Below are 20,262 nucleotides of genomic sequence, written 5' to 3'. Positions count from 1 at the left end.
TAATTGAAACCCCAAACAGTCTATACTCCAAACACAAAATATTATAACATAGACTAAAATAGTATGCACCACAACACATAGACTATTATAACCTACAACCCAAACACAGACCATTATAATTTAGAGTAAAAATGGTATTCGCTCCAAACACAGACTATTATAACCCACAAACTATAATAACCAATTCAGTGTCCAAACGGTTCTTAAGGGGTGTTTGGGGCACTAAATTGAGATAGGATGTCTAGAGTTTCTATGTCTGATGAGCTCATATGTTTGTGTTTAGGTGCAGAGTTGAGTTCATATATGTAGGGTATCTTGTGTATTTTTTTGAACTCTAAATAATTTATTTTTATGATTATTATTTTTGTTTTAAAACTTTTTCATTCAGTAATTCTATCATCTTTGTTTGAATAAAATATGAATTGTAATTTTTTTTTCTTTAATTTTTAAAGCTTTTTTTTCTTTCTTTCTTTTTTTCTTTTTTTGGGCAATGAATAGCAATTGAACCACTACATTTCTTACAGAAATATGGTTAAATAAAATGAGAAACTAAAGAGAAATTAAAACCTTCTATTCCTAATTTTCTTCATGAATTTCATCATCTTCTTATTCTTTTTATTCTTCTTTATGTTGTTGTTTTGTATTTTTACTCTATTATGAACTTTTTTTAATTGAATCTCCCCCATCATCTTAACTGCCAATGGAATGCCACCACATTTTTTCAACAATTTCACTTTCAATTCTTCCAAATTTGGATGATCATTAAAGAACAAATCTTCATTTTTCACTAATTCTTGCTAAAAAAATTGTTCCAAAAAAATCTCAATTTTATAGTTTTTTGGTTACATGTTACATACTTTTCAACTATATACTTTTCTAAATATTCTTAACACTCATTTGATATGTGAATTCAATTAAACAAAAATATATTTTACAAATTTCTATGTATAAATATTGCACTTAATGTAGACAAAATACTATATTTACATAATCAACAACCCTACAATATAGTTTAACAGTTATCGATCTTATAATAATCGAAAGTGGTTGTCAAAGTTGATTATCGAAGATGGTTTTTATTGGAGTTTGTAGTCGGAAACGGCTATCAGAGCCTTAAGTTGGTCGCAAGAAGGTAGTATCGGAGTTGGTTGTTGGGGTTTGTCATCGAACGTGATTGTTAAAGCTCGGAGTTGCTCGTTAGAGTTGCTCGCTCAAAGGTGGTCATCAAAGTTGATCATCAAAGGTGATTTTCGTTGGAGTTTGTAGTTGGAGGTGGTTGTTGGAGTTGGTCATTGGAGTTTGTTGTCGAAGGTGGTTGTTAGAGCCTGAAAGGTCATCAGAGTTGATTGTGCAAAGGTGGTCATCGGAGTTGGATCACTGGAGTTATCATCAGAGGTGATTATCTGTCACACCCCGCCCCAGATCACCCTCTTAGCCTAGAGAAGGGCGTGACTGCAGCAGTTATCAACCCTTAGGCTGGCACTTACTGCCTAAAAACTCTTGCAGAATAACTTTGATACCAAATACAAATTATATGTAACGGGACGGCTGTAGGCCCATAATTTATTAACTTAGAAACTTAATATGTTTAGAGTATTTACAACATTAGATTTACAAGTCTCAAAACCCACAAACCCTAGTCCCGATATGAACAATAATAACATGTGTACAATATTAACAGTAACCACCTAGCAAACGGTTACAAGTATTTTAGTCCTTTAGTGGCAGAGTAGATACTGAGCTATCTTCAGAGGATTTGACCGCTACCTGTAGGGGGGGGGAAACAAAAACATTTGAAAACGGGGTGAGCTTACGCCCAGTGGGTGACCGAGAAAACATAGTAAATTCTCATGCATAATTTCAGTAATGAGTTTTTATATAAACTTTTGCAGTACTTGTACTGTAGCATAAACGTTTTCCAAGCATAAATTATATAAAGCTGTTTTAAACATAAAATAGTAAAATCATTTCTCAAATCAAAATACTGTATAACTGGTAAAATAATCCCTACACCAACTACTAGTCCAAAGAGAACCCTTTTGCTCAATCTCTGACTTTAATCACCTGTGGCCACATTAGGTACTACTGCTCAGATACCTTCTCCTTGTACTTCAGTATCGAGCTACTAGGATACCTTCTCCAACGTACTTCAGTATCCCGTTGTCTTGGTACCTTTTCAAACGTACTTCAGTACCAATAGATACCTTCTCCTTGTACTTCAGTATCTAGTTGGGTGGATGTCTTTTCCTTGTACTTCGGCATCGCATTTTACCAAAACTATTTATAAACAACTTTTCTCTTTAAAGTATGTACAGTATAACACATATACAACATGGCTTTAAAGATGATAACGCATGCTGGATAAAATCAACATATGTAAATAGTTTTTCAACAATATGCATGCGTTCAAATCACAATTCAAACTTGCTTGGAAACCACTTTAGAAAACTAGTAGGTATGAGAATATTTTTGCAAACATGCTTTCTGTAAAACGTTTGTAATCAAAACAGTTTAAAAACATTTTACATTTTAGCTACCCACCTCGATTTCTTAGGAACTTTTCACTCTAATAGCTCCTCGGGTCCTTTTTCACCCCTAAAATCCAGATTCAATTTAAAACTTAGATTACTCATAGTTCCAAACCTTATTTGGAAATACTTCCTTCTACAAACTTATTCTAAAATGTCTTAGGAATCTTACCCTAAACTTTCAGCTCAGAATTCTTCATGGTTTGGCCGAAATCTCAAAATCTTCAAGACTGGCCCAGACTGATTCGACAGTCTGACCCTTCTGTCTTCTTCTCAACCTCCAGCCCAGTTCCTTTGAGCCTTTTCCTCCGGCAGCCCTACTCTAAAAACTAGACTTCCATAGATTTTAGATAGCTTTAGAGTCACTCCAAACGCACGAGTAGATTGGAAGATCTCTTCGTCCAAAGTTGACACATTCCTTTGAACCCTCACTACCCTCTACTTTCTCTACGAAATTTATGATTTTTGTGTGATTTGAAAATGAAATCCCAACTCCCTATTTATAGGCATTCAAATTGCTCGTGGGATTGACAACACCTACTTGGCTGCATGGCCAAATGTTTAATCCTCCGTTTATCAGAAGCTGACTTCACCTTGGTTCAATGTGTTCTTCCCAAACGCATCCAACACAATTTCTTAGGGTTTAAGAATTTCTCTTAATCGGACACCTAGATTTTAATTGACATTTGTCCTTACGTCTTCGAGCTTTGTTTGTATTCAAATTAGGGTTTTTACATGCATAATCCACCCCAACGCGTCCAAATACATCGCCTAGAAGCTTGCTCGGCCGTTCAATGCATAGGCGAGGCGTGGGCGTGACGTTCGAATTGGACAAAGCAAGGCTAACGCATAGGCGCTCTCGCTCTTTCCGCTCTCGACAGTGTCACTCACTCCACTCTCGGCAGTGTCGCTCTCTCTCACTTTCTCGCTGGTCTCGCCCTCTTCACTCTCGCTCTCTCTAGCAATCTCGCCGGTCTTACTCTCTCCCATCTCGCTCTCTCTCTCGCTCTCTCCAGCTTTCTCTCCAACTTTTCTCTCCACTCTCGCTCTCTCCAGCTTTCTCGCTGGTCTCACTTTCTCCCATCTTCTATCCAATCTCGCTCTTTTCCATTTCCTCTCCAATCTCGCTGGTCTCGATCTCAATGATCTCGCTCTCAACAATCTCGCTGATCTCACTCTCAATGATCTCGCTCTTAGCTACTGCGAATTGTTTGTCTCCGTGCAACTTTTACACGTTTTTTCCAGATTTTTCCCAAAATAATTTCCCATATTTTTCTCAGTACTTCAATCCTTTCTTCATCCATAACGCATTTCACATAACTTCTCTATACTTAGCCAAAATTTCCCAAACTCAATTTCCATATTTTTCTTTTTCAAATCCCCATCCCTTCTTCACCATTTCACACTTACTTTCTCATCAACCTACTTATTGTTCAAATTTCATTACAATTTTACCAATTAAAGCTCAACTTAAATTATTCAAGGAAAATCTACTTAACACTTAGAAATTTTCTTCCCCTTAACTTAGGATTTAACTTTCACTTAGTTAATTCCTTTTATCACTTGCTTAAGTAAGGAAAATAGAAATCCGGGTTTCACATTGTCGGAGTCTAGAATTGGTCGTCGGAGCTGGTTGTGCAAAGGTGGTTGTTGGAGTTGGTCGCCAGAGTTGTCATTGGAGGTGATTGTTGGAGCCCGGAATTGGTCGTCGAAATTGTCATTAGAGGTGATTGTCGGAGCTTAGAATTGGTTGTCGAAGTTGTCATCAGAGGTGTTGTTAGAGCTCGAAGTTGGTCGCTAGAGTTGTCATTGGAAGTGGTTTTCAGAGCATGGAGTTGGTTCCTAGAGTGTGACAATGATAGTAGCCTTATGTGAACATAGGTGGAATCATTGAAAACATGAGAAGAAGGGAGAGTTGGGGTGAGTTGGTATATTCTCCACCAACATTTAAAGTTGGTGTGCTAAATATTGAGTTGGTATATTATACCAACTCAATTCAACTCATGTTGGTAAGTCAAACACCCGCTTAATTTTTTTTTTTTCAAAACTACTAACAAAAGCATGAAATCGACATCCAATTGATTTCATTTCTCTTATTTTTTTTTTATCACTTCCTTTTTTTTTTCTCTCTCTTCCATATACCTTTTTTTCCTTTTGATTTTTTTTTTTTTACTTTTTCATTTTTTTGTTTGGAAAACTCCTCATTAATATTGAAGGAATAAGCATAAAAATAATAGAGAAATTAAAAGAAAACAATAAAACTAGAAACACAAGAATTAATATGGAAAAACTCCAAATCAAAGAAAAACCATAAACTAGAAAGAAATCCACTACGTGAAAAAATATTATAATCACGCATAATAATTCTCTTTTCAATTTTCTGAGTTCTTTATTCAATATATCAATTACAAACTCTAATTATAAAAGCATTCTCTCAAAGTATTTGACTACCTACACCCTCTTTCCCACTATTAAAGTAGAGAAAACAAAAGAGAATTTAACTAGAGTTAGCACACAAAGCTTAAAGTGTTTCTAATTGGGACGATATTAAACCAAAGACATGGACTCCTTCTATAGTGTTTGGGGCCCATGACTTCCTTGATCTTTTCAATTTGAGACAATTGTACTTCTAATATTTTTTCAAAACTCAACAAATTCTACCTTGGTAAGATATCTAAAAAATCCACAACGTCTAAAACATCCATTTTCTTCACCGACAATCATAATTTTCATCTTGGAAAATTATAATTCACTCCATCATAGAGAGTAGATCACTTGGAATACTACTTTCTAAGATTTTCCTTATTTATCACTTGTCGATATACCTTGTTGAAATTTTTAGTGTAACTTCCACCTACTTGGCTCACCTAGAAGTTCTTCAGTCATGGACATAACAGCTCACCTAGAAGTTCTTCAATCTTGGACATAACTTTCACAACACACCTTACATAACCACCGAGTCAATGCAAATTGTGGAACTACTAACATCATATTCTCTATCATAGTAAAGTAAACATACCATAAAGATGAATTTCGTCTTCTTCAAATGAAGTTACTATCTCCCCTAATGAGAAAGAAAATGTCAGCATTGATCCAAAGAACTTTGATGAACTTCTCTTTTTTTTTCTTGTGCTCAAACTGTTTGCATTCCCAATAGCCTATCTTCTGCTCGACGACTCTCTTTTTTTAATCTCTTTTGGAATCACTCCAGAACTGCACTTCCAAAATTGCACTAAAGCACCATCACCGCTTAACTTACACTTGTATAACCTAGATTGTATGAACACATCTCTTGACTTGCACTTTTCATAAGTCAAAATCAATCATTCCATCAAATTTCTCCCCTTCAAAATATACTAAATTCATAAAGCTTGACACATTTATTTCACTCCTAGCAAATCAGCAAATAGTGAACAACCCACCCTAGTCATAATATCAAAGCCTATTTCAAGAATTCTTTATGATGCAGAAGTTTAGAATATGCTACAACTATGGAGTATGCTCAAAATATCAAGAAACTACGAATACTCGAAATTTCAAGAAACTATGAACCTACACCTTGAAGGGATTTAATTCCAAGCGGAAGCGTACGAATGTCGTATGATTCAATTTTCAATTTTATTTTAAAATAGAAAAACAGAGAAGAACAAGGTGTTGAGGTTAATGCCTTATATCTCGTGGGTCTTGTAATTTGTAATTATAATGTATAAAAAATTTATTTATCTAATAAAATCTTAGGCATTTTATTTGACATTTAATAGCATTAACCAACAAAACCAATAAACTAAGAACCAAGGTTGTCCTTTGTAACTTAAACATGTATGTGGAGACATACAGGTGGATCATGTTTAAGTGATAACCTAAACGGTCTGTAATAGATGGATAAGGCTAGGTACCTTATCCTAGTGACACTACGAATACAACCTGCTTTGTAATTGTTACAATTGTTGTAAAGTACTACAAATGATCTTATCCTAATCATTCATGTGGAGACATATGAACAGGGTCTTCTATACAAAAGAGTTTGTATAGGATTGGAGTACGAAATGAATAGTCTCACTATATAACACCGTTGATCGAAGAGACTTACATTTCACTAGGATGACCACAGGTGACTTGACCTGATCCTGAATGAGTTATGAACTCCTATCTATGAAGGCAGTCTTTTGATCTGCATAGGTGAGAGTGGCTATTATCACCAACTCAATATGCCTACCATTTTGGGGATTCTTCTTATTGGGGAGCTCAGAACACAGTTACACAAGAAGGAATTCTCTTTCTCTATAGTTAGAGTAAGTAGAGAAATTGCTACCTTAAGGGCTGATTCCAGGGCTTGAACAATGTGGCACCACAACCTTTCCTGGCTCAAGAGGGGTTTGGTCATAGGACTATGATTTATTATTCATTATAGAGATCAATGGTACTTAAGAAGTTAGATGTAACTACAGGGATAAAATGGTAATTTTGGCATAGCTGTACTTACGAGCAGTTTGTGAAGGGTCAACATACCATTGATTGGTTATATCCAATGGACACAATTTTGGGATTGGTGTCCTAAATCTCTCTTGTATTCTCATAGTTTGTAAACATTGTATAAACAAATTGTTATTAATAAAATAATTGTTATTCTATAAGCATACACTCAATCTAGTAAACTAAGATCCTATAGGTTAATTTAATGTAATTTAAACATATATGTAGAGACATACAGGTAGATCATGTTTAAATTATAACCTAAACGGTCTGTAGTAGATGGATAAGGCTAGGTACCTTATCTTGGTGACACTATGGATATGGCCTACTTTGAAGATGTTGTTTGGATTGGTGTCCTAATTCTCCCAGAGTCTCATTGTTTTGTAAAGATACACACTGTTTGATGAATAAAATAAATGTTATTTAATTCTGGCATTTACTCACATCCAATAAACAAAGCTCTTTGGTCATCTTATGTGAACTTAAGCATGTATATGTGATATACAAGTGGATCATGCCTAAAGTGATAACCTAAGTAGGTCTGTAGTATAAGGATTAAGGTGGGATACCTGATCCTGGTGACACTACGGATACGACCCGTTTTGTAGAGGTTTGCAAGTGTTGTAAACTAATACAAATGATAGATCCTGACCATTCATGTGGAGACGTGCAAGTGAGGGTGTCCTATAAAAAGACTTTGTATAAGACCTGGACCACGAGATGACTAGACTCTATATATAACGTCGTTGATACTAGAGACTTGTATCTTACCTAACCGACCATAGGTGACACGACCTCAATCCTAAGTGTTTTGAGAACTCGTGCCTTTGAGGGCAGTTCTCTAATTAGTATGGGTGAGAGTGGCCAGATTGCCAACTCAACATGCCTACCTTTTTAGAGACTTACCTGATCTGGAAGCTGGGAACTCAATCCAGAAGTTGGAATTCACTCCTCTCCCAAAGTAGGGATAAGTAAAGAGATTACTCCCTTAAGGGTTGATTCCGAGGCTTGTACATAGTGGCCACAGCTTCTCTTTGGAAGAGAAGACTCAGTCATAGTAGAACTATGACTTATGTTCATTAGAAGGATCAATGGTACTTAAGGAGTTAGATGTAACTATAAAGGCATAACGGTTATTGGTCGAGCTATACTTACGAGTGATCTGTGAAGGGTTGTCACACTGCTGATTGGTTAAGATGGACACATAATATATCTGTGGTAAGGAGAGTTTAGCTGTCAGTATTTAGTAGAGTGCCTGACAGTTAACAGATGGTGGATCCCATGACTAAAGAGTTTTGTCAGTTATTCACGTACCGTTGGAGCTTCAAGCTACAGGTCCATAAGGTCCCCTTGGTAGCTCAATGAATTCAGTTGAGGATCAATTCTTGGTATTGATTTGAAATGTTTAAATTGACAAGAGGTATTTTGATTATATATGATATAATCGGTATGATGTATGAGATACATCTAGTGGAGAATTAATGTAAATGAGATTCACATTAAGTACCATGGAATAGAAAAAGAACTATGGTTTATATGTTTCATGAGATGAAATATTAAAACTATAGGTTATAAATGTAACATGATAAGTTGGTTATCATTTATATTTATAATAATATTAATTATTAGATAATTAAATCTTTTTCTCTAATAACCAATTGAGTGGAAGGTTATTGGTGGTTCATGGTAACCATGAGTTAAAAGGAAAATTATTTTCCTAATTTTAGCAAGTTTTTGAAAATTTTTGGCAAAAAATGTTTTGAGAGTCCTCTCACAAAAAGAAACTCACAGAAGTTTTCAAGTAAATACAAATTTATTAAGCGACAGCTTGAGCAAAGTAAATGATCGTGTAGTGTTTTATAGGCGACAGACACTGAGCTAAATGATGAGCTAAACGATCACTTAGCTTTTGCTAGATGATCGCTTAGCTTTAGCTAAATGATTGAGCATCGACCTATACGATAGGTTTCTGTCTTCTCCCACTTGCCCAATCGTGTACACGATTGTTCTTTCCTCCTTCATTTGCCTTATTTTAAGTCCACACTGAGCCCAACCTCTAGATTCTCACACCGAGAATACCAAGGTAACCTTCTTGGTGGTGTCTTACTTAACTCGACGTCGTCGAGGTTCTGTGGAGGTTGTTCGTGCTGTTGGAGAGTTCGTGATCGAGGCGATCGCTGAGGACGACGCGAAGTGTTCGTGCAGTGTTGTGGTCGTGTTTTTCGAGCGTTTGAGGTTGTTGTATTCGAGCGTTCGTGAGCAAGGAGGGTGGAGACAAGTCTTTAAATGTTCATAGAGATATTTCTCCTTGTTCATTTGTAGTTTTCATGCTGTAATTTCTGTATTGATTGCATATATGTATGTTTTGTTTATGACTGTAATTGTAACGTTCATACATGATTGTAATTTGGAATAATCTATTTTTCGCTATTCATGAAAATCTCGACTTCGATTTCCTTCAATTGGTATCAGAGCTAGGTTGTTCTGATATTCCAAATTACAACTCTGTTTTGAACTTCAATTTTCAGTCGAGGTGGGTTTTTGCATTTGTGGTTAATTGTTTTCCTCATTTGTGGTTAAGTTGATGAATGTTTCGAGCTTAATTGCCTTTTAGTTAAAGCTTTTTGTAATTACAAAGTGTTAATTGTAAGGGCCCCTGTGTTTTTGGACATAATTAACTTTGCAATCAAGTTTGTAATTCAAAGAGTTTGAATTAGTCGAATCGTTCGTGATGAAGCTTCGAAGCATGGAGATGTGGTTCTCAACGAAGAAGAAAACCAAGCATTGGTCGTATCGTGTAGCCTTAGGTAAACGATCGTTGGGATTTAACTAAGTGATCGTTTAGATTTTTCTAGACGATTGTGTAGTATTTTTAAACGATCGTTTAGCTAATGCTAAGCGATGGGGTAAATCATTTACTCTATCACATAGCGTTGGTTGCTCAATCGCGTAGGTGCTGGAGGTAGATGATCGTAGTGGGAGCATGTGATGCTCATTGTTTAGTAAAAAGCGTGCGCTAGACGATCGTGTAGTTAGCAAGCTTCATCGCTTAGTTACTACCTACACGATCGCACGTATACGAAATGGAGGCGCAAGCTAAGCGATCGCTTAGGCGATGGTGCTTCGCAGCATCGTAGTCGTTTTGACGATCACAGAAGGCGGGCGTTATGCGGAGTGCGCTAAGCGATCGTGTACTTCAAGCTTCATCGCTTAGTAAAGGTACACAATCGTGTAGTAATAGCTAAACGATCGTTTTGATTTTTCTAAACAATCGTGTAGTAAATGTTAAACGATCGTTTAGCTCTGGGAGCGCTGGTAAGTGATAGAGCAAAGTGTTTGTTTTATCGTGTAGACGATCACGGGGTGCTTAGTACTCGATGATTGGAGACACGATGCTTTGCCCAAGCCCGGTTCGCTTGTTTAAATCGAAGACTTCTTGTCTTTTTAATAGTTAGCTTTCCTTTTGTGGTTTTAAGACAATTTCACCCAGTTCAACTGTTGGGGTTGATGCCCTAAAGTCTCGTGTCCTGTAGTTTGTAAACAGTTTGTACGAACGTTTGTGTTGTTAATATATGATATTTACTTTACATCTTGTATTTTGCTTATTTATTTGTTTTATTTGCTTTACTACAAAACAATAAACTCGGGAAAAAGGGCCCAGTATAAGAAAATCTCCCACTTGTCCTAGTCCAGCCGCGGGCGATCCTGTAAACCCATGCTCCATAGGTAACCCTCAAACACTGTAGCCGTAAGAGCCTTCGTAAAGGGATCAGCAACATTAAAATGGCCTGGGTTAGACTGAACCGTCTCATCTCCTTAATCTCTTGAGGCATATTAGGACACATGTCCTAAGACAAAGTGACTCCATGCCTGGACGGCACTAGACCCCGCCTGGAGTCCTACATCGAGTACTTGAGCAACATCTTGTCAATGTACGATGCCTGAGACAGTGCTAGCACTTTGTTCTTACGGTCCCGAAAGATCTGTATACCTAGAACAAACTGAACCTCTCCCAAATCTTTCATTTGGAATTGGGTCACTAGCTAGTTCTTAACTGCAGTCAGTAGATCTACATCATTTCTAATGAGTAGTATAACGTTACATACAACACTAAGAAGACTACTGAAGCGTTGATGATCTTCTTGTAGACACAAGGTGATAGAATACGAGACATACACAGCGGAATTGGGACCTAATTACACTCTAATTGCTTCTAAATTAGAGGATAATAGCATGCAATTGAAGGGAAAACAGTGATTAAAAATGATGAGATGTTACCTTTGAAGCTCCCGAACAATGCTTTTCCTCGCCGAATCTCGACCCGAACATAGACGAACCACTACTAGAGTTGACTTACTATCCTTTGGACTCAGAACCAAGTTGTGGGACCTAGTGGATGAAGAGATCCGAGAGAGAGAAAATAGATGAAAATAAGGTATGGAATTTTGAGTAGGTTTGGGTGTTTCTTTTTCTTTTTCACAAGTTGTAATTTTCCAGCCCAAATATCAAAAAACTAATTTTCAAAATGGCAAAAGTCTTTTAACTAAATTGAAAAGCCCAATTTATAGAAAAAAACATGCAATAATTGCATGAAAAAACTTCACAAAAAACCCAACACCTAGAATCCACTCACTTAGTGGGCTTAATGTCTCCACTATAAGCCAACACCTAGCCCACTATTTTATTAATGGAATTATCCAACAAAAATTTGGACTTTCCCACTAACTATAGTCAAAGGGCAAAATAGTCATTTGGTCAAAGTCAAACTTTGACCAAAAAGTCAATATTTTGACTTTTTATGATTTTTTCCGTGTTGACTAATTTTGACCTCCCAAGCATGAATCCGCATTCATTTTCTCGAAATTCAAATCACATTTGAATATAAGGTCGGTCAAAGTTTTGACTTTTCAAAGTCAAAAGTCAACTCTTTGACTTTTTACAACTTTGACCATTTCCATCATTTTCGAGCTTCCGAATATGAACGTATTCATATTCTTGATATTTAAATCATATCTAAATATTAAAGTTGTATCTCTAAGCTAAAAAAAACCCAACCACTATATCACATATACTTGTCGGTTTCTCTCTCTCTACATAATTCGAACAATTCAAATTATTCTATCATACTGTTCTAAGTTTATTCCATAGGATCTAGTAGGGGAACCTAATGGACCTATAGATCATGGGCTCCAACGATCCAAGATTAGTTAGCTAAACTCGTTAGACGGAGCTAATCAACATTTGTTAACTAACGGGTCATTTCACTAAAGTCCTGTAGTTGCACTCCCCTCGCTATAGATATATTTGTGTCCATTTGATATAACCATGATGAGTAAGCTAATCCTTCACAGGTTGTTCGTAATCTCGACTAGGTCATAAAAACCGTTTTACCCCCAATACTACATCTTATTCCTTAAGTTCCACTGATCCTCTAATGAACAATTGGTTTAAGGTCCAACTTATAAACCGAATCCCTCTCGGGCCAAGGAGAGGGTGGGGCCCCTTGTTCAAGACCTGGATTCAGTACCAAAGGGAACAACCTATCTACTATTCCTATAACAGGTAGGAGTGAATTCCGTCTTGCACCCTATGTTCCCAGCTATCCACCCAATCTTACCCCTGAAATGGGAGGCATATTGAGCTGCCCTCACCTATGCAGATCTAAGAATAATTTCGAGTGAACAGGAGTTCATAGTTAGCTTAGGATTAAGATTAAGTTACCTAGGTAATCAGTTAACGAAATAGTCAGTTTTATACATAAAACAACATTTAGAATGTAAAAAGTGACTATTTCATGGTTCAGTTTTATGTAAACTCTTTACATAGGATACCCCCACTTACATATCTCTATATGAACGATTCAGGATCACATCATTTGTACTATCTACAAAGTAGGCCGCATCCATAGTGTCCCTAGAATAAGGCGCTCAACCTTATTCATATACTAAGACCATTTTGGCTATATATTTGAACTTAATCCACATTTATGTCACTACATAAAGTTCAAATTACATTAAATAGCCTCGGAACCTTAGTTTATTGGATTCAAGATTACAATTTCAATAGCAACTTTATCAAAAAACAAAACAAAATATATTTATTAATTTACAAACTACGAGTTTTAGGACATAAAATCCAATACAAGGTTCATCAACGTTTTGGTCATAGACTTGATCGTAGTATCAAATCATATGTTCCAAGATCGAGACGCCTGTTTCTGGCCATAAATGGACCGTTTCAGTTTGCAAACCTTTTGCTCTTGACCTTGGGCTATGAATCCCTCGAGTTGCACCATATAAATGGTCTCCTCAAGATTGCCATTCAGAAAGATCGTCTTGACGTCCATTTGCCAGATCTCATAATTATAATAAGTTGCAATGGACAGGAGGATGGATCAACTTTAACATGGCAACAGGCGAGAAAGTCTCCTCATAGTTGACTCTCTTTACCTGGATATAACCCTTTGCCACAAATCGAGCCTTGAAGGTCTGTACCTTCCCATCACACCCCGTTTGCGCTTGTAGATCCATTTACAACCTATAGGGCGAACCCCATCAGGCTGATCTACAAGATCCCATACTGAGTTGAAGTACATCGACTCCATCTCGAGATCCATGGCCACGACCCATTCATCCCGGTCAACATCCTCCTTTGTCTTCTTATAAGACAACGGATCCTCAACGTTACCATCTGCTACCATAGCAAGGATTTCTGTGAAACCCAGATAATGAACGGGTGGGTTCGCAACCCTCCCATTACGTCAAGGTTCCCTCAACTCTTGAGGTGGAACCGACCTACTGGATGAACTCCCATCAACAACTCTTGTTGATGTAGCAGGCTCTTCAACAACTCTTGTTGAAGTTTCAGTAGTTTCATTGGAAAGCTCACGCAACACGACTTTGTTTCGTGGACTGTGCTCCCTTATATGATCCTCTTCTAGGAAAGTAGCGTTTGTTGAAACAAACACCCTATTTTCCATCGGATCATAAAAATAACCCCCTCGTGTACCTTACCGTGGTTCCAACTTCTTGGGATTAGCCTCAAGCACATGTACAGGGCAACCCCAAATGCGGAAGTGATGTAAACTAGCTTTACGCCCGTTCTACAACTCCAGAGGTGTTCTTGCAACACTCTTGGAGGGAACACAATTGAGTATGTACACCGCAGTCTCCATTGCGAAACCCCAAAATGAGTTCGGTAAGGAAGAATAACTCATCATCGAGCGAACCATGTCTAACAAGGTCCTATTTCTCCTCTATGCTACACCATTTTGCTGAGGTGTACCCGGCGCTAAGAATTGGGAAATTATTCCATGTTCTATCAAATAGTCCTGGAATGCCGAGTCCAAAAACTCTCCACCTTAATCCGATCGAAATGTTTTAATCCGTCTATCTAATGCGTTTTCAACTTCAGCCTTGAACTCTTTGAACTTTTCAAAGGATTCAGACTTCCATTGCATAAGATAAACATACCTGTACCTGGAGTAATCATCAGTAAAATTGATAAAATACTTATAGCCACCTCGAGCTCACACATTCATAGGACCACAAAGGTCAAAATGTACTAACTCAAGAGGCTCCTTGGCTCTATAACCTTTTCCAGTAAAAGATCGTTTAGTCATCTTACCCTCAAGGTAAGATTCGCACACAGGTAAAGAATTTTCTTTTAACTCACTTATAAGTCCATTCTTCACCAATCTCTCAATCCTATTGAGATTGATGTGCCCTAAACGTAGATGCCAAGTTGGGCATTTTTTTTTGGAGAAATTTGTCAATGTTTTGATTGAGTTACGGCAGTTCTGAACATTTCAGTATTATGGAGGGAATTAATGGCTAACGGCCTTAGCACATATAAATTCGATTCCAAATTTTCTGTGGAAATAAAAACACCATCTTTATGAATAAATGCTTTATTCACATTAAAAGAGACAGTATATTTACATTGAAATAAACACTTTACAGAAATTAGGTTCCTTTTTAGTTCAGGAACAATATATCATCATGTAAAATAATAAACCTATTCTGTAAAGTTAACTGGAGTCCTCCCACTGCCACAGCTGAGACGACGTACCCGTGCCTACTCGCATCGTCATCTCACCAGCCTCCAGCTACCGCCAAGATCTAATCCCCTGAAAAGAAGAACAAACATGATTAGTGGCGCTTGAATCAATTATCCAGGCAGAATCATCATTCTCCACTAAATAAGTTTCAAGCACAAGTAAATCATATTTACCTTTATCGGCCTTGGTCTTAGCTTTGGTTGCTTTCTTCTCTTTCAGATACCGAGGACAGTTCCTCTTCCAGTGTCCATCTTGGTTGCAGTGGAAACACTTTCCTTTAGCAACTTGTGGACGCCTCCTTGGGGCGACAGGTGGTAGGTTAGCAGGTGCCTTCCCTTTTCCCTTACCACCCTTCTTCTTCTTCCCCTTTGCAGAGTTAGAAGCAGAAGATGCAGATTTCGTTTCTGAGGTCGAACCTCTATGGAACGTCCTGGAGGATGAAGCAATATTTGCCTCACCCTTTTGCCTCTCCTTACTTTTCAGTAAAGATTGGTATATCTGCAACTCGTTGAGGGGAGTTGTAAGGTTATACTTCACTTCATTAAGAATCACATTACTAACAAAGTGCAGAAAGCTCTCAGCCAAAGAATGTAGGATTATGCTAACCTGGCTCTGATACCAATTGAAGGATCTCATATCGAGAGTTCCATGAGCGTGTTCGGATCGCTCCAATCTCGCAGTGACTGAAATAGAACAATACAACACATACAGTTATGCAATCACATTAATTAGGTTCTTTTTTTGTGCTCTAGTTTATTGTTTTGTACTAAGTTTATTATACACCCCACTTTGCTTTAGGACAAGTGGGAGATTGTTGGGGTTGATGCCTTAAAGTCTCATGTCCTGTAGTTTGTATGAAAGCTTGTGTTGTTAATATATGATATTTACTTCACATCTTGTATTTTGCTCATTTACTTGTCTTATTTGCTTTACCACAAACCAATAAACATAAAATCCCTGGTTATCTGTATGTGACTCAAACATGTATGTGGTGACATATAAGTGGATCATGTCTTGAGTGATAACCAAAATGGTCTGTAGTATATGGATAAATGAAAGAAATCTTATCTTCGTAATGCTACAGATGCGGCCCGCTTTGTGGAAAGGTCATAAGTGTTGTGACTTGTCACAGATGGTCTGATCCTAATCATTCGTGTTGGGGACATGCGAGCGGGGGTATCCTATACAAAGAGTTTGTATAAGACCTGACCACGAAGTGTTAACATCTCGTTACATAATATCGTTAATGATAAAGACTTCACTTCACTAGGATGACCATAGGTAACATGACCTCAATTCTGAGTGAGTTGGAAATTCCTGCCATTGAGGGCAGTCCTTTGATTTGTATGGGTGCAAGCGGCCAGGTCGTCGATTCAAACCTACCATTTTGGGGATTCGCCTGATTTAAGAGCTGGGAACTCAGCTGCACAAGATGGAATTCACTCCTTCCTCGATGCAGGGGTAAATAGATAGATGGCTCCCTTAAGGGCTGATTCCGGGGCTTGAACGATGTGGCGCCACACACCTACTCTTGGCCCGAGAGGTGTTCACACATAGTTGGACTATGTTGTATTGTTCATTAGAGGAATCGGTGGTACTTAAGGAGTGAGATGTAACTACAGGGGAAAAATGGTAATTTGGCCCAGCTGTACTTCTGAGCATCTATGAAGGGTCATCATACTCATGATTGGTTATATTCGACAGACACAGAAATATATCTGTGGTAAGAAGAGTTCAGCTTTTGGTCTTTAGTGGAATGTCTGACAGTTAACGGATGGTGGATCTCGTGACTAAATAGTTTAGTCAACTATTCATGTACCATTGGAACTTCAAGCCACAGGTCCATTAGGTCCCCTAGGTAGCTTGGATAAAGTCGAGAACCAGTATTTGGGTTAATTTGAAATGCAAATTAACAAGAGGAAGTTCAATTATATATGATATAATTGGACTGGTTAAGTATATATGATATAATTAGCTAAATGTATGAGATACATTATTTTGGAGGAAATTAGATATAAATATGATTTATATCAAGTAGAGGAGAAAATACTATAGTAGATATGTGATATCAAACTATAGGATATAAATATAATATGATTATATTTATTAATTAATTAATTGATTAATTATATGATAATTAATCCTAATACCACGTTCGGACGTGGGTTAGTGGGCAACATCGATTATGGTAACTAATGGGTTAAAATGAAAAATGTTTTCATTTTTGAATCGTGCATTCGATCATTCGTCAGATCACCCAAAAGAATTGTGAAGTGCACGTTGGTGAAAGAAAATGATCACTCGAGAGCCTATGTGATAGTCGCTTCTCCGTCTAAACGATCATCCATCTCGCGTTAAACGATCACACACTTTTACTTAGACGATCGAATAGCTTCTCTAAATGATCATATAATGTGTCGATTTAACTAAACGATCGTATACCTTTTCCTAAACGATCGTTCAGTAAATCTTACACAATCATGTAGCTCCTCTAGACAATAATCATTTCTACTATGCGATAGCGACTTTCTCCCTCTCACTTACTTATTACCTACACGATTCGTATTTCCTCTGTCTTCTACCAAATTTACCAAAACCCACTCTTTCGATTTTCACTCCGAGAATACCCGGGGCTCATTAGTGGAGATGTCGTCCCCATTGCAATCGTGAGTTCACGTTGATCGTACTGTTGCAGTCGACGTTCCCGCCGGCCGTTGGTAGATCTATTGGAGGGTTCTGGATCGTTGAGGTTCTGAAGTTTGAAGATAGTCTTCAACTGGTATGGAACTCTTTCCCTTATGTTTTTGTTGTTCATAGCATGCCGTTAATTAAGTTTTGATTGCATAACTGTATGTGTCGTATGTATATTGTTCTATTTCGGTCACTTTAAGATCGGAGCGATCCAAACACACTCATGGAACTCTCGGTATGAGATCCTTTTTCATCACCATTGGTTTATTATGCATGTGATGTGGTGTATATGCCAAAGTGTTCGACATATAGTTCAAAACCCACCTTAGGTTGTGCAATTATTCATGCATCATGTATTATAATTGTTATAATCGTGCATGAAGAAATTATTTGAAAGCATGTGCATGCATCATGAAATATAAGAGTTATATTTTGCATGCAGTGAGCATAATTATGCATCATCCTTTTATTATAAATATTATAGTCTAAGGGTGAATGGAAGCATGTTTTGCTTGTTTCATTGCTGTTTTGTATAAGTGTTTTATAAAAAAAGTAGCAATGAATGGACAATGCATTGAGCATGACACTTAGGCTGTTTATAAGCGTTATGCCTTGCAGTGTTAGCTTAGCATTGTGATTGTTTCCGTTATAAAGGAAATTAGACCTAAAATCAATAATTAAGAGTTGCATGCAGACTTAGGGTGAACTTAAGTTTTTTAAAAGGGTTTTAAAATTGGATTAAGATAGACCTAAGTTCAAGTGGTTCTAAAGAGTTTAGTAACCTAGATTAATATTTTAAAATCGGTTTAATAGGATTAAATTGGTTGAAATAAAAGATTAAATTTGTTGTAAACCAATCTATAAGGGACTTTTTGTCTAAGGCGGGTTTTGGCTAGGCTGGGGTTCTTAAGTTGATAGAAACGTAACATCTTTACCTGGGAACCTACCTAAAAAGGTGAATTAGATAGATTTTCAATAAGCATGAGACGATTTGGTCAAAGATTCCGTTAAAGAGTTTAATGAATGATGATCAAAAGTTGTTCAACTATCCAAGGTAAATGTTACTCTTGGGCAAACCTAAAAGTCACTTAGTTAAAATCCTTAGCCGTGTTTTTTCTAAGTAAGCTAAACCCTAGGTTATAAACTACTCAGTTGGAGGAAGAGGCATATCAGATATGTCTATGATTCCACTCATGTTTCTCCTTGTATGTTCACACTGTGAGATTCATGCTTGGCCTCGTGGTGCCCTGGATGTATCCCCCTTTGGATGGTGTTTACATAAGTCAATATCAAGGTGAACAGAGATAGTGTTTATAGTAAGTGGGTGAAAGGTGTGTGTCAACACGTTCTATGGTCTCTGTCATTGGTTCACACCGTGAGATCATTCTGTACTCCCTCGTGTTGCCTTTGTGTGTCCCCCTTCAGATGGGTTTTATGCAGTTGGTCAAGATTAAGGTGAACTCCAGAAATGGATAGGGTCACTTTAGATTTTGCCCCAATCGGATTTTTCCCCTTCTGATTGGCCTTTTGGGACGAACCTCTAGGGCTTAAAATGGTGGGTCACACTTACGGGAGATTGTTAAGTAAGTTAATGATCTCTTGGCCAAATCAATGATGGCTAGTCGTTATAAGAACAAGAGTTGTTCTGGTATTAATGGCTGGTTGAGAACTTCTCAATTCAGAGGAGGGATAACTGGCCTCCCTTTGGCGGCTTTTGTCCTAAATCTTTGAAGAGTCATTGCGAAACTAGATGTCACATGGGGTTCATGTTAATTTTGCTAAAACCTTATTAGATGTTTTTTTTTTTTTTTACAACGAGTATTTGCTTAAAACCTAACGTAGGTCAATGTGTTTTTCTTTTCAGCAACTCGTTAGTATTTCCGTTTAAAGCTTTTAAAATGACCAATTACTTATGGTGGAAAGAATCGTATGAAATGAATTTTGTGGCAAATGACTTCGATCCCACTACTCTCCAAAAGAAGAGATAAGACAGTAAATATGATTTATTGGTCTTGGAGACGTGTCTGGTAGAGAATGATGATTCTACCTGGACCTTGATTCATGTGCTACCAATCATGTTAGTTCTTCTTACCAAGGATTCAGTTCTTGGCAAACGTTGCCACAGGGAGAGATGATTCTTTGAGGGGGTATTGGTGAGATTGTTTCAACTGTTGCTGTAGGCAGACTGAAGTTATTTGTTGACAAGCAACGTTATCTGTTACTGGATAATGCTTTTGTAGTTTCTCATATTAAGAGGAACTTAATCTCGGTTTCTTGTCTCATTGAACACGGCTATACCGTCTTCTTTTCTGAGAATAAAGTGTTTATTTTCAAGAATGGAATGGAGATTGGTTATGGTTCAATGGAAAATAACTTATATGTACTAAAGCCGTTAGTCATAAAAACCTTGTTTAATACTGAAATGTTCAGTAGACAACAACAGCTAAAAGATCAAAGGTTTCTCCGAAGGAAAATGCCCATCTTTTTCATCTAAGGTTAGGTCCCATCAAC

This window comes from Benincasa hispida, chromosome 2 (assembly GCF_027475165.1).
Source record: "Benincasa hispida cultivar pf3 chromosome 2, pf3_genome.v1.1, whole genome shotgun sequence".
Classification (NCBI taxonomy): Eukaryota; Viridiplantae; Streptophyta; class Magnoliopsida; order Cucurbitales; family Cucurbitaceae; genus Benincasa; species Benincasa hispida.
This window is presented reverse-complemented; position numbering follows the sequence as displayed.